At 43.0% G+C, this 14,181-nt stretch overlaps 1 protein-coding gene across 7 annotated transcripts in view; it reads left to right on the top strand.

The window, feature by feature from the left end:
* Positions 1–952: 952 nt before the first annotated feature.
* The window catches only part of KIAA1958, a 69,014-nt gene continuing 55,785 nt past the window's right edge, over positions 953–14,181 (top strand). For 3 of the 7 annotated variants that reach the window (XM_083593244.1, XM_083593245.1, XM_083593243.1), the window contains exon 1: positions 958–1,280. The gene's annotated coding sequence lies outside the window, so the exon portion shown is untranslated. Of the gene's footprint in view, positions 1,281–1,839; positions 1,906–2,181; positions 2,314–14,181 lie in introns of those variants that run through there. The other 4 variants (XM_083593242.1, XM_083593246.1, XM_083593241.1 and 1 more) reach the window with 3 other exon arrangements.

The following is a 14,181-nucleotide window of genomic DNA, read 5'->3' on the forward strand; positions in this document are numbered from 1 at the left end:
AGGATGAGGAGATCGCCCGTTCTGGACTCTCTCTCTCTCTCTCTCTCTGAATGACCCGTGTCTTTTAACACACATATATGCCGTGTTATATATGCCTGGGAAGCGGAGGACACCCCCCCTCGGTGTTGACACGTATTATTTCGCAATGCTCGCGTTCTCAAAGCAGTGCTTTGGGATTCGCGACACGTCTAGCCTGCCTTATCTCGGCGCAAATCAACGCCTTAAAAAAAAAAAAGAATCGCTTGCAGGGTTTCTGCCGTTTTTAATAGGATGCGAAAATTTGTCAAGACGGGGGGGAGGGATTTTTTGCAGTTATGGCAGAACTAGTTATGGCAACGATGTTCTCTCATCTGCTCCCCCTGGGGGGGAGTGGTGGGGGGGGGGCACGGCTACAGCACACCCCTACAGAGTCATAAAAGGCTTTGAAAATGCGCGCACTAGCTTTCGCTTGCGTATCTCTTTATGGATATATATATATATGTATATATATATCCATGGATATATATTACATGCTCGGCGTCTATGTATTTGATCCGACAGATGTTGCATATTACACCGTATGCACTAACGCTGTGTCGAGACGCCAAGTGTATTGACTGACTGTACTCCTATAGATGGCTGTATACTAGAGTGGCGGGAGAAAGCCAGCCAGCTGGGCGAGGTAATAATAATAATAATAATAACAATAATAATAATAATGTTTTGGCACACAAACGCCCCGAATATAGTACGGTGGCGGCGATGCCTTCTCCGCCACTCCTAGATTATCCATCACCATCTCTTTGTAGCTGAGGGCTTGAGGCAGGGATATATAGCATGGAGGTCTCCGCCTGTGTTTCTGTGTGTTGGGGCAGCGGGAGGCGGCGGCGGCAGGGGCTGGCGACGCGTGTGTAACCGGGCTGGGTGTGTGTGACTTCCTGTGGTATATTTATGGCCAGGGCTTCGATTTCCGGTAGCTGATACGAGCCCTCTCTGCTCGCACGGAGCGTTTAATAATATCGCTGAGGGGGAAGGAGGAGGGAAAGCTTTCTGCACACACATACACACACGCGCGCGCGCGCGCACACAGTGTGAGGTGAGGTGGAGGAAGACCGAGCGCGGGGATGAAAGACACCTCAGGCACACACACACACACAACACAACACACTCCCCTTCCTAGTCCGAACAATATATGACGGTCAGGAGCGCAACCGCGCCATTCAATATCACGAATAGAGCACCGGCGCCTCCCGCCCCTCGCGACACGCGCGCCCCGCATTCCTATGGACAGGCACGTGCAGGTAGGTGGTTAGGAGAGCCGCGGCGGCGGCGGGGGGGGGGGAGTGTTGGAGTTGGGGAGGGGGGCAAGCAGAAGCGAAATGGCGCGAGTCAGTGGAAGGGGCGCGTATGCTCTATTTTCTCTCGCGCGCGCACATTGCGAAAGGGGGGCTGGCCGCTCCGGAGTACTTTTGACAACTGAGGGGACCTGAGAGGGGGAAAGTCTTCTTCTCGCTCTGCCGTTTTGGCGGGAGGGGGCGGGAAGGCAGCTAGCGTTCAGACGAGAGAGGTGTGTGCATCTAAGAGAGATAGGGCAGTTATTGAATGGAGGAAGGAGGCGATATGGGTGAGGAGCGTCTCCCCCCCCCCAAAAAAAAAAAATCCAAACAAATAAACACTGTGTCTCTGCCGTGGCCTCTTTGGAAAGCTCGAGCCCTCGAGCCCGCACTTAACGAGGGGGCTTGTATTGACCGGCATTTATTGCGCGAGCAAGTTTATTAGAGCATGAAAGGAACGAAGCGTTTGGCTCTCTTTCCTCCTCCTCTAGCGAAATGGGTGTGTGTGTGTGGGGGGGGGGAAACAGAGGCTTTGAAGACGCGAGTCGAGAGATGGCTGAATTCAGAAGTGGGCACGGAGCGCGCGAGGCAGGTGTGTCGCGGGGGTCGTGGGGAAAGCGCGTTTTCTGTGGGGTCGGAGGGAGCGGGGCCGCGCGCGTTCGGGGAGGAAACGTGGCCGGAGTGGAGGCTCTGGCGTGGGGTCTCCAGTTCTTAGCGGGCGCGTTATCAGCCTGGATAGCGCAGGGTGCTGACGACGCCAAGGTCGCCGGTTCGATCCCCGTGTGGGACAACTGCGTATTCCTTCGTTTCAGCGGGTTGGACTAGATGATCCTCAGGTTCATGTAACAATCCTATGTTATATATAGTATTTAGTAAGAAAGCTGGGGCAAGGTGTGGCGGGACAGGAGGATGAAGGGTCTCTCTTTGAGGCAAGCGGCGCCCTGCTATACATGCCTACTCAGAAGTAAGAGCCATCAAGCTCAACGTCTCTTGCACTCAGGTAAGTGGGTGAAGGACTCTTCCCACTCGGAAAGAGCTCATCCCCTTCTTCTGTTTAATACGGATCCGCACTAGCGCACGAGAATCGTTGTGCCCTGTTCCTGGAAATTCGTCGTGCAGAAATCAGCCTTTCTTTACTTTGACCTAAAAAGACGAAAAGGAGAAGCAGAAAGGAGGGGGGGGGCAAGAATAGTTACAAGGAAAAGCTTTCTGCTTTGTTAAGTGTGTGTTGGGGGGGGGGGAAGAGGTGCAGCATTCCCAGTCTATAGAGTCTCTAGTTGGTTGGAAGTTTTCTCGCGCGCGCGTTTCTCTTGCCGGGTGTCGCACGTTTGCTTGCGGCTTGTTCCCTAACAGCAGAAAGGCTGTAGAAAGGTGTCCTTCGTTGATTTTGGTAGCAAATGCATCTATTACAGTCCTCTAAAGCACAGTTCTATAAACACATTGAACTCCCTGAAGCTTACTTCTGAGTAGGCTTGTACAGAATTACAGTGTTCATGGCAGAAGTCAAAGCCAGGCACTGCTAGCAAAACTAAAGGCTTAGAGTCCCAGCAAAGTTGAAGGGAGAAAATGCTTTCCTTCCCTGCTTGCTTCTCTCTCTCTCTCTCTCTTTTTCTTTCTGCTTCACATTTACTTTCCCTGCAATAGAAGGGAAGCATGGACTTTAGCTTCATAGCCTGATATATGTTTTCTGATAAATTATTGAATCCCACCTGAAAATTGCAACGGTCCGGAAGTGCCCTCAGTCTGAAAAGTGATACAGTGGTACCTCGGGTTACATATGCTTCAGCTTACATACGCTTCAGGTTACAGACTCCGCTAACCCAGAAATAGTACCTCGGGTTAAGAACTTTGCTTCAGGATGAGAACAGAAATCGTGCTCTGGCAGTGCGGCGGCAGTGGGAGGCCCCATTAGCTAAAGTGGTGCTTCAGGTTATGAACAGTTTCAGCTTAAGAACAGACCTCCAGAACGAATTAAGTACTTAACCCGAGGTACCACTGTAGTTGGTAAACGTGTATGTAGTATATTCTCATATCTTTCTATGAAAGCTGATTAGCAGAATTTCACCTTCCCCCAAGTTCCACATATTTTAGTCACCTTCGCTAATTCTGAAGTCATCTATCTCTCTCTTGCCCAGAGTTTCTGGTGAAATGGGCTCTTGTCCACAAAGTTTATGCCACAATAAATCTGTCTTTTAAGTTTCCACAGTAAGCTTTGTTGTTTTTATATAAGCTCTTGCTATTGACTCTATTGTTAAGAGTCAATTGCATTAGTAAAGTTGCATTAGTAAGGAAAGAAAAAGAGTAGATGAAACAATGTATCTTCATCTACTTTGTGGCTCTCATTCTTGTGGGCTCTACATGGCTACAAATATTTGTATGTTTTTGAAGAAAAAAAGTATGAGTCTTATTTACATTTTGGCACTGATTCTGTATATCCTTTTGGATTAAAATTCAGGATCCTATTTAATGTGTTTGTTTACAATACAGAACTATTGCTTTAAATTATTAGGCTCTCTGAAGTGTAGTATAAAAGTAAAGCAGCTTATTGAACTGATGGTTGTCATACTTACGTGCTAATTGCAAAGAGGCAAGCCTTTTAAAACTAGATATACAATATAAGTAATAGAAAATAGAAATAGTAATAGAAAAAAGTATGCAAATAACAGTTACGTTGTTTGGGTTGCTGTTTAATATCTTATGAGCCATGGATTTGTTATCTGGGACACTTTCAGGAAGCTCCTGCAGCCAATCAGAAGCTGCAGAAGCCCTGTCGGACATTCAGCTTCCAAAAGAACATTTGAAAACTGGAACACTCACTTCCGGGTTTCGATTGTTCGGGAGCTGATTTGTTTGGGATCCAAGGCGTTCGAGAGCCAAGGTAGGTACAACTGTACTAGAATGTTGGATTCCAGCACCAGCGAGACCTATATTCAACTCCCCTACCCCCATCAAATTCATTGCATGACCTTGGGCCATTGACTATAACCTTCTCCAGGTATTTTGTTTCCATGTTAACAAGTAAGGCAGGGATGAATGCGCTTGCTCTGATCCACATCACTGTCTCTCTTGGTGAAGATCCAAAGCAGGAGACAGTTGTACTCAAGGAGGCTCCTTATGTCAGATCTTCACCCTCCTCCAACTTGTGGAGGGCAACAGAGCTAGTGCATTCATTCTCACAACCCTCTTCGCATGTTAACTGAATATGGAAACATTAATGCCTGAAGAAGACTTACATCTCAGCCTAATATGCACCATAGGGTTGCTGCGATTATAATGTAAGGAGACATTATGCATGCTGCTCTGTTTTCCTTGAAGGAAGGGCAGGAAAAGAATATGACAAACTCACTGAGTAGATTCTTCCATGATAAATAGAACACTTTCTTCATTTGGCATACACCTAGGGGTATACATTCGGTTGTTTCTTTTATTTGAACTCATATTGGCTCCTCTAAGCTTTGAGCAGCTCTTCAAGCCAACTTCCAGCATCACTGATTTGAAACTCTGGTAACTACATCTATATCTCACAACTTATTTCCCAGAACAGACAGCTGTAGAACATATGAGATACTGTCTTTGATTAGATTAACCAACCTGTCCAAAGACATATTAGAATTTTGAGTTTCCCTGAATTCTTCATCAGGCAAAAAAGGGCATTCGGAGCGTAAAAGTTTGGCTTAGCTCTTATATGTCAGTTTTTGGTTTAGACCTCTGTTTCTGAAGACTAAGGTTTAGCATGGCTAGAAATTAGATTACTTTTTGGCTAGTGATGGGCACCTTTTATGAGTTCTCAAATTACTTGTAAGGTTCATGGAAAGTCCGAGTAAAACAGCACAATATGAAATAATGCTCACCTAAAGTTATCAAAGTTTTTGTGATGGCACACACATTCTTTAAATAATTGCCTAGCCATTTGCCAAATGTCCATCTTGGCTAGCAAAAACTATTTGTGTAACACTTCCAACATTATATGTTATTGTTATATATTTATTTATTACATTTATATTTTGCCTTCCATCCAAGGATCACAGGATGGTTTACAATATAAAAAACACAAAATATACAACATAGTTACAAATGAAACAATGTATAACGACACTGTGTTTAAATATAGTATCAGATTTGATTGGAAGAATCACTTGACTTTGCTACCGTTTCATAAGTTGTTGTGATCAAATGTACTTTATTATGGTTTGCTTTAAAAATTCCTCTTGATGTTACTTTAATTAGTTTCTTCAAAGGAGCAATGGAGCAAATTTTAATTGAGCAGAAAACCGACAAGTTATAGTAATGTGATGCGTTGCCATAGCCTCCCCCACTTTTTAACTACCGGTACATACTAGTCATAATGAGCCTAAGAGACAGGATCCAGTCTTTGAGAGTAGTTTACTGCTTTATGCAAAAGCAAACTTGGATTTGTCATAAGAATGTAGCAGAATATATTAAGAAACATGTCAGAGAGGATGCAATTAGATAAGACAGAACCTTAAAACACAATTGTATGTAATTTGGGTTATAATCATTGATGCTAGGTGAGTGGGAAGCGATTAGTTTTGTTGAATTGGAGTATGATTGTTGAGTAAATGTAAATTTCTATATGGGGAAAAATACTATTTTTTTAAAAAAGAATAATCAATGTATTTAGCATTAACTCTGGAATTTTGTATTCAATTCTGATGAAACTAAGCCTCCTAGGAGTCTTTTGCTCTAGGCGGCTTAGTTTGGTGAGAATCAAGTATACACTTCCAGAGTTAATGTTAAATGCCTTACTTCTGGTATATGAGCCACCATAGCTGCCAGAGGGCTGTAAAAAATTGTGTCCTGGGCTTTTTAGACCTGTCTATCCATGTACTGGGACACGGGTGGCGCTGTGGTCTAAATGACTGAACCTAGGGCTTGCCGATCAGAAGGTTGGCAGTTCGAAACCCCATGACAGGGTGAGCTCCTGTTGCTCGGTCCCAGCTCCTGCCAACCTAGCAGTTCAAAAGCACACCAAAAATGCAAGTAGGTAAATAGGTACCCCTCCGGCAGGAAGGTAATTTCCGTGCAAGTAGGTAAATAGGTACCCCTCCGGTGGGAAGGGCATTTCCGTGCGCCACTCTGGTTTCGCCAGAAGCAGCTTAGTCATGCTGGCCACATGACCCGGAGAAACTGTCTGTGGAAGCGGACAAACGCTGGCTCCCTCGGCCTGTAAATCGAGGTAAGCGCCGCAACCCCAGAGTCATTCATGACTGGACTTAATTGTCAGGGGTCCCTTTACCTTTACCTCTCTATCAGGTCCACAGTGATGCTGTACAAGGATGCCTGTACAACTTGAATAAAGTTCTCTACCCTAAAGCGATGTGCATTTGGCTAAAGAGAAAGGCAGACTAAAGAGATGCAAAAGAGGAGACACGTCTTGACTGCAGTGGTTCCATTACTTTTGTTTAAAGATCAACATAAAATGACCTGAGATAGGAGAAGATGCATGAACTTACAGTGCTCTTCTGTCTCCTATGAATGCAAAAAGGGCAAAATCGTCTCCTTCCCTACACAGTCATCATGCAGTGTTAGCCTTTCTAGAGACTTGTGCCAAAAGTGTAAGAAAAATTAGCAATAACCAAAACAATTTTATTATTTGTACCCTGCCCATCTGACTGACATAAAGATAAAGACATTAAAAACAAAAAAATATTTCATGCATCCTTGGCACAATGCCACTGTACTCTGCACTCTATCTTACAATACCTATGTAATAGTGGTTCAAAGTTAACTGACAAACTTTTCATAAAATGACCTTGGAGCAACAGCTATTTAATTATAATTCCATTGATCTTTGTTCCAAAATGTTGATTTTTTTTGTGGGTAAAAGAAAAAAGGAAATCAGCCATATTGAATGAATTATTCTGTAAGGCAGAAATTATCATGTATCTGTGCTCAAGTATGTTTCCTTGGTAACTAATATACTACACAGATTCCATAATGAGTTGCTCAGTCTGCTAGCAACTGTGTATATTGCCTTGCTCAGTAATTGTGTCTTGAAGTGAGTACAAGGTCTTGTTTATATGACTATTCAAACACATGCTATCAAAGATAAATTACACTGAAAAATGGAAATCTTCCACCTACGGGACTATATTTCTGGTATATACAGAGTGATATATTGTATAAAAGTTCTTGCGTAAATAATGCAAAATATTTATTCTGCTTGAGAGATCTTGCATCTAAAGGTATAAGCTCATACATAATATGTACTGCTCATGCGCCCTAAGCCTGCAGTACAATAAGCTCGTAATTCATTGGATTCAGTTTCTATGTGCAATCTGATCCTATGTGCTTTTACTGAGAAGTTAACCCCAGTGAGTTCAGTGGTGGATAACTCAATGAAAATGTCAACTCATTGTGTGGCAGTGGGTGGGTGAAGAAGCAAATTCCATGCGAGGGATTATTAGGAAAGGGGTTGCAAATAAAACTGTTGCTGCCTTAATGCCTTTACATAAATCTATGGTGCAATGACATTTGGAACATTGTGTACAGTTCCTGTTGCTTCATCTCAAAAAGGTTATTAAATTGTACAGCTTGAGAAGGTGAATTGAAATGATACAAGGCTTTAACCCCCTTGCGTACAGGGAAAGGTTTATGCTTTTTTGGGCTTTATAGTTGGACTGTGTGTGTGAGAGAGAGGAGATAATAAAATGATACACAGTGTGGAGAAAGTACATAGAGAAAAGCTATCCAGCTCTTCCCTGACATAGCCCAAGATGCATGATAGGGGCAGCAGAATAAGATGGAAGGCTGAAAGACATAGGAAGCAGCTAACCTGTTGCAGTGGAAGCGAGTTGTTAGCTTCCACAGTTGACCGTGTTCCTGGAGCCATGGGAGAATAGCTCCACGAGCAATAGTCTTCTCAGAAGCAAAGACCTAATGTCCTAGGCAGGTGTGGTTGGAAATCATAATATGAAAGGAAGAGGAGGGATGAGGCCAAGGGAGGAGTTTGATTGTGCAGGGAGGCTACCAGGACCTAGCTGCCTGAAGAAGCCAGTGCTGGTTGCCTGGCTTCCCAGAAGAGCTGACCTCGGACTCTCCTAGTGAGAGATTGAGTCTGCTCTCTTTTGTTGACCTCTGCCTGAGCGAGCCAACTGGTACTGCTTTTAAAAGTGCGTGTAAAGACGCCAATATCTCACAAGTTGAGATCCATTTTTTTCCTGTGTGATTAGTGTTCGAAGGGGAAAAAATGATCCTCCCATCACCATTGCCATGGTATGGTGAAGCAGTCGTGTATCATCTTGCCTCCTCCTGGTACAGGTTAAAGTTTTCTACCATCTACTTGAGCATCTTAGTAGATCGAGGACTTACCCAGAAGCAGAGGAATGCAAGAAAAGTACCTAGGACAGATTAGATCCACAGTAAGAGAGTTTCTCATTCCACAGGTCAGTCAGGCTATTGAAAGAGCAGCTGTTGTCATAACCAGGAAGCTGCTTCCACATAATGTTCTGGCAACCAATTGAATCTTTATGTCTCAGGAGACAGAGTTCATCCAAATTAGCCATCCATCCTTGCAAAGATTTGGGAGCCTTTACTAGGTAATAATCAGTTCAACAGCGATCTGTGTCGGAATTCCTGACTTGTCCCTGATTTACAATGCCACACATACAGTCACAGATGAACTGGCTGCATTTTGCACTGGATACTTGGCAAAGTGGTAGTATCTTTGTAGGGTGATATGATGCTATATCCTGCTCATCCTTCTCTGTGATGGTTCTGGGTTGGATATTGACTGGAACTGGTTTGGCCAGATGTGGTCTTCCTTATCATCCAGCCAGGTTTCAGTAACACATGCCAAATCAGTAGCTTTATCCTGAATGAAACTGGATAACAGATGTCTTGTTTGGCAGGAGCCAATTATACTGCCTCTGTAAAGCGAAGGTGAAAAAATATTTGCTCATATGCTTGCAAGCAATTACATTGATTTGGAATGCCCTAGTATGGGTTCAGAACTGTCATAGGTTTAGTACCTTTTTCACTCTGACATAGCATTTGGAATCCACACAGTTCCAACAAAATATATGTAGTTATGTCATGTTTCCTCCCTGCTGCAGATTTGTTTGCAGTTCTCACCATGCCTCTGTTCCAGCTAGCGTCTTGCTAAATAAACTATTCTGAAGCATTGCATTGCATTCTAATATGCCAATCTGCAGAAAATTAAGGTTGGCCACCTTCTGGGTGCAATCAAAGAGAACTCTCTGGCATAGGATAATGTACGAAGTGGAATTTTATTTTTATATTTCCCTTTGGCATGACAAATACTCCATTATGCCAAGCTTGTGTTTTCTGAACCAGCTATGCATGACAGCAGTAGAGCTTTGCTCTAATACAGAAACAGAAACATTTGTATGGGAGGTTGTTATTCAACAGGGTCTTAATTTACAAGAAACATGTTACACTTTAATTGAGCCCTTTTCAGCAAGCTGCACCTGCTTTTACAGACACATCTTGTGTGCATATGTACAATTTCTGAAGGACGGTTAAAATCTGTTCGCTTTAATCAGAAGCCAAGGCCAAACAGAAATGCTAGTACTATATTATAAAGATGGTATTATTACAGAGGTACCTCGGGTTACATACGCTTCAGGTTACATACGCTTCAGGTTACAGACTCTGCTAACCCAGAAATAGTGCTTCAGGTTAAGAACTTTGCTTCAGGATGAGAACAGAAATCGTGCTCTGGGGGCGCGGCGGCAGTGGGAGTCCCCATTAGCTAAAGTGGTGCTTCAGGTTAAGAACAGTTTCAGGTTAAGAGCGGACCTCCGGAACGAATTAAGTACTTAACCCAAGGTACCACTGTATTTCTGCTGGGTGACCATATTTTATTAAGTAGATTGGTTGCTTAATAAGCCTGGGGTGATTGGTTGTTCCCCAAAAGGGACCTAATGGCAGGAAGGTACTTTCCCTGTCTCTGAAAAGTGATGCCTTTCAGTTAATACGAGGGGCAGACAAATGACAACATTGACTCTTGAACAGGCAGACTAAAATAAACACCTCTGTTTATGTTGAGGCGGGCAGTGGACTTGTATCTACCAGCTATGTGACTTGTGACTGCTAGCTTCTCCATGTGGCATATTTGGGGCCAAACAGGAACCCTTCCCCTTGGTGGAAATGCTCTAGGTGTGTACATCAGAATGTGCAGAGGGCTTTTTCTCATGCTTGGCAAACATGTGGCCAGCAGAGGAGGAGCCTGGCCAGTGTGCACATCATAGAACAGGGGTCAGCAAACTTTTTCAGCAGGGGGCCGGTCCATTGTCCCTCAGAACTTGGGGGCGGACGGCGGACTATATTTTGGAGGGGGGGGGAAGAACAAATTCCTATGCCCCACAAATAACCCAGTGATGCATTTTAAATAAAAGCACACATTCTACTCATGTAAAAACACTCTGATTCCAGGACCATCCGCAGGCCGGATTTAGAAGGCAATTGGGCCGGATCTGGCCTCTGGGCCTTAGTTTGCCTACTAATGGAGTAGAGCCAATGTGCAGGTGCAAAGGCAAGTCAATATTTTGTTTCTATACCAATTGCTCAGTGTAGGTGTTCCCCTAAAAACTACAAGTGGGAAAATGCATAAGTGCAATTAGGGAGTAGGGAGAAATTCAATTTTGTCTTCATTTTAACGAGAAGCCACCTACTTCTTGAAGCAATACATGAATCAAAATAAGGTTATCCTTTGCAATTCAAAGGGAACTAAACCCTTTTGGACTTAACTGCTTAGATAAGTAACCAGTATTGTACTGGCTAGTTGACCCCATAAAGGTAAACTATTGAGTTTAAAAAACCCACATATCTCAAATTCTGTTGCCACCTGTTCTCTCAGCTACTAACAGAATTGTTCTGTTTATGTTGTTTCGACTGAATGTAGCTTTTGGACAGACAGAAAGTATTTTTTTATCAGTGATATTGCGATGCTTCAAAACTGAAATGTCGCAAGTAAAAATGAGATGAAAGCATACTAAATTTATGACCCAGTTTGCACATTGTTTTAAACCATAGTCAATGCTTTACTGTGAATGTGAAGATTGCTCCCACTTTATTCCTTCACCTATTGTGAGCAGGAGTGACAAACTGTGGTCCCGGGGTTGGATCCAAACCAGGCATCATTGCACATTTAAGTGAACCATAGCATGCTTGGAAACCCAAGAACAATCTTTGGCTTCACTTTGTGGTTTTTTGTACTTTTACAAACCATAGGCTTAATTCAAGCATGATGGTATCTTCTTGTTTCTCAGTGGCCCCTTTTTGGCTACAGTTCTACTGGTATTCACCAGCTGAATTTGCTCTTAGTGGAAGTTCAATCTTATGTAGTGTAACACTAACCTGGGCAGTATGACAGTTCTCAGTATCCTGGCAAGTTGTAAGGAAGAGCTTGAGTAGGAAAGTATGCTGGAAGACTTAGGATATTGGGACTAGATCATTATTTGGTCTGATCCAGAAGGGATTTTCTTATAGTATACAGTCGTACCTCGGAAGTCGAATACCTTGCAAGTTGAACCTTTTGGCTCCCGAACACCGCAAACCCAGAAGTGAGTGTTCTGGTTTGCAAACATGTTTTGGAACCCGAGCATCCAACGCAGCTTCCGATTGGCTGCAGGAGCTTCCTGCAGCCAATTGGAAACCACGCCTTGGTTTCTAAACATTTTGGAAGTCTAACAGACTTCCGGAATGGATTCCGTTCAACTTCCAAGGTATGACTGTAGCTGGTATAATGTAGAATATAAGACATTGTACTATCAGGTCAAGTTACACTTTCATACTGAATTAACTCAACACAACACTCAAGTTTCAGTTACAGATGCTGGGTTTGGCATTGCTTTAGCATGTGACTTTATTCAAATGTTGTTCTGCTTTGTCCTTAATTGCCTGCTCAAGCTGTGAAAGTGCATAGTAAATTCTGAAAGCTAATTCACCAATATCATTTTCTCCACACACATAATTGTAATGTACAGAGTTTCATACAGCACCAGAGCAGCGGAAATCAAGTTATAATATATATTTAGTAGAGAAACAGTTTCTTTTTGTCTTCGGACAGGTTTTCAGGAGGTTGGCAAAGGAAAAACAACCGTATCGTTTCCACGTCATTCATTCATTACAATTATTTACTGGAAAGTATTTGAGGGTGGATGGAATAGTACACTCTGTTGCTTTTACATCTTCCAGACATTTAGGAGAGGAAACTGAAGAGGCAGCACCAGATAAACATGCACCACATATAATAGCATTACTGGTAAGGACATTTAATTCACTCTCCAGTTATGAGTTTGGTCAGATTCAGTTTGCAACACAGTAATGAGTGTTGTGCAATCTCAAGAAATCAGTCACAGAATAAAATGGATTTTATTTTTCATTAGGTGTGTATTATTTTTTGTATCTGATGTAAATGTTCAGCAGACATCTGATGCCACTATCAACTGAATACTGTGTATTTTGGTTGCGGAAGCAGAACAGGTGTTATTTTACCTTTCTGCACAAAGGCAGGCTCAAAACTTTTCCTGTTGTTTTAGTGCAATCGTGAACCCTAAATTGGTTCTTTGAGGTGCAATGTAACTTTGATCCGTATATAAAAAAATTAAAACCAGCCTTTCTGCTAGGGATTGAAAGGGTAGTGGTGTTTGGTGATACATGTGCAGTGCTCCCTTAAACTGGTATATTCAGATGCAAAGTCCTACTGGATTCAATGGTTCTGACTCCCTTGGAAGTGTGCACAGGATTTCAGCCTTCATCTCCACCCCACACACTATCCCAAAACAATTTGAAAAAGGTAATTGCTCACTGTGTGTATTCTCAGGGCTTTTTTCAGTGTTCTTCAGATGGCAGAATGCACTTTACCAGTCAATCTGTTTGCAGTCTGTTCAGCACCTGTTGAGCAGGCACTTGTAGCTGAAGTCTTGCCATGCTATACTTGGCAAAGCAACCTTTTCCCCAGAAGACTTGCCAACGGTAGCAGAATGGTAGTAGAAGGAATGCGGTGCTGTGCTATGGCTTAAGCAAATGGAAAATGAATGAAATCCTTCATTAAAATGCTGTAAACTGGAAAGAACAAAATATATTAATAAAAATGGTTCACTGTTTATTAGATCACCTGCTGGTGATACTGCATTGCTACAGCAGTCTCTCCTGATTTAAAAGCAAAAACAAGCAAAACACCAGTATCCTCTTCTGTTAACGCCATTACACCGTTGAAGCAACTTATTCCCCCCCCCCCCAAATTAACATGCAGTTATGGTTGTGTTTTATATAAATAGAGGAAGCACGAATTTTCAAACTGCTGCTGCACTGTGTGAGGCAATAAAACTGAAATGGAACAGTAATTAATTCTCACAAGAGCAAAGAACTCTATGTAAAATGCAGCTGAGAAGCTTCAAAGGAAAATATTTTGGGACCTCAATGTTATTTTATTTGTACTAAGCACAATGTGAGTTGGCCCCAAAATGATCTTCTCTCAAAGTGTGTTCTCATTACGATAGATAAGGTGTGCAGAGGGTGTGTGTGTCTGTGTGTCTGTGTATTGCATCTGTCCATGCTGTCCCCGACAGTGAAAGTGAGATCTTCATTGGATAGTCCTTCTACAAGTCACTCTCCATATAAGAGGTTGTCATTTTGAGTCCTCTGTTCCCTTCAGTCCTTCAAGGGTCACCTGCAGCCTCTACTGCAACATTATTCCCAGGCGCAACATTTATCCCAATAGGAATGAAAAGCAGCAATTCACTTAAGTGGCAGAGATCTAGGGATGTTGTTCCAGGACTGTGCCTGTACATCCTCTGTGGAGCCAATCCAGACTCCACATCCCCTGATTTCAGGAGAAATGGCAGGGCAGGAACGCATGCATAGCCCCTTGAAGGAACTG

The sequence above is a fragment of the Podarcis filfolensis genome (genome assembly GCF_964270895.1).
Source record: "Podarcis filfolensis genome assembly, chromosome: 17".
NCBI classification, from domain to species: Eukaryota; Metazoa; Chordata; class Lepidosauria; order Squamata; family Lacertidae; genus Podarcis; species Podarcis filfolensis.